Source organism: Lathyrus oleraceus, chromosome 6 (assembly GCF_024323335.1).
Source record: "Lathyrus oleraceus cultivar Zhongwan6 chromosome 6, CAAS_Psat_ZW6_1.0, whole genome shotgun sequence".
Classification (NCBI taxonomy): Eukaryota; Viridiplantae; Streptophyta; class Magnoliopsida; order Fabales; family Fabaceae; genus Lathyrus; species Lathyrus oleraceus.
This window is the reverse complement of record NC_066584.1, coordinates 177,615,424-177,616,554: the sequence shown is the minus strand read 5'-3', so window position 1 is coordinate 177,616,554 and position 1,131 is coordinate 177,615,424. Positions and strand designations below refer to the sequence as shown.

General features: G+C 42.8%; 1 non-coding gene across 1 annotated transcript; it reads left to right on the top strand.

Moving 5' to 3' along the window:
• The first annotated feature begins 340 nt into the window (after positions 1–340).
• LOC127098707 (small nucleolar RNA R71) lies at positions 341–447 on the top strand. Its single transcript, XR_007793410.1, has one exon. It is a non-coding gene; the product is annotated as a small nucleolar RNA R71 (small nucleolar RNA).
• The last annotated feature ends 684 nt before the right edge of the window (positions 448–1,131 follow it).

Here is a 1,131-nt window from a genome sequence, read left to right as displayed (position 1 = left end):
GTGACCTTGGATTCCACAGACTTCGCAATTCTGAGTTATGGCAACTACGGTGGCTGGAGGTGATACATTTAAACTTTCAATTTTCTGGACCAGAGCATCCACTTTTGCATTAACATGATCAAGGTTACTTATCTCGTACATGCCAGTTTTGGTTTGAGGTTTTTCCACCATTGTTCGTTCGGTTCCCCACTGATAGTGGTTTTGAGCCATGCTTTCGATAAGTTGGTAAGCGTCAGCATAAGGTTTGTTCATTAGTGCACCACCTGCGGCGACATCTATTGTTAACCTCGTGTTGTACAGGAGACCATTATAGAATGTATGAATTACTAACCAGTCTTCTAAACCATGGTGTGGACAAAGTCTCATCATGTCTTTGTATCTTTCCCATGCTTCGAAAAGAGACTCGTTATCTTTCTGTTTAAATCCATTTATTTGGGCTCTTAACATAGCTGTTTTGCTTGGCGGAAAATATCGAGCAAGAAAAACTTTCTTCAACTCGTTCCATGTGGTGACTGAGTTGGAAGGAAGAGATTGAAGCCATCTTCTAGCTCTATCTCTTAGTGAGAAAGGAAAAAGACGAAGTCGAATTACCTCTGAAGTGACACCATTAGCTTTAACAGTATCAGCGTATTGGACAAATGAAGGTTAGGATCCTCGGTAGGATTTCCAGAGAATTGGTTCTGTTGCACTGCCTGCAACAGTGAAGGTTTGAGTTCAAAGTTGTTTGCTTCGATTGCGGGTGGAGCAATACTTGAATGCGGTTCATCTTGCGATGGAGCGGCGTAATCTCTAAGAGCACGAGCTGGTTCTGCCATCTCGGGTATCGAAGGGAAAATACTTTTGAAATCAGGAAGTTCTACAGGAGGGAGATTGTTTGCAGCACGATATTCCCGAATTCGTCGTAAGACTCGGAGATATAGTTCGATATCGTTGATTCGTAAGGAGAACGGCTCGCCTTGTGAGCGACTGTGTGGCATACAAATCAACGAAAGAAAGAAAAGAGAAAGAAAAGCCTTAGTCTCTACAGCGTAACAGATGAGTTACGATATCGACTTAAATAAAAGTCCCCGGCAACGGCGCCAAAAACTTGATCGCTCGACTTTATGAGTCGAATTGGGGTACAAACTGCAA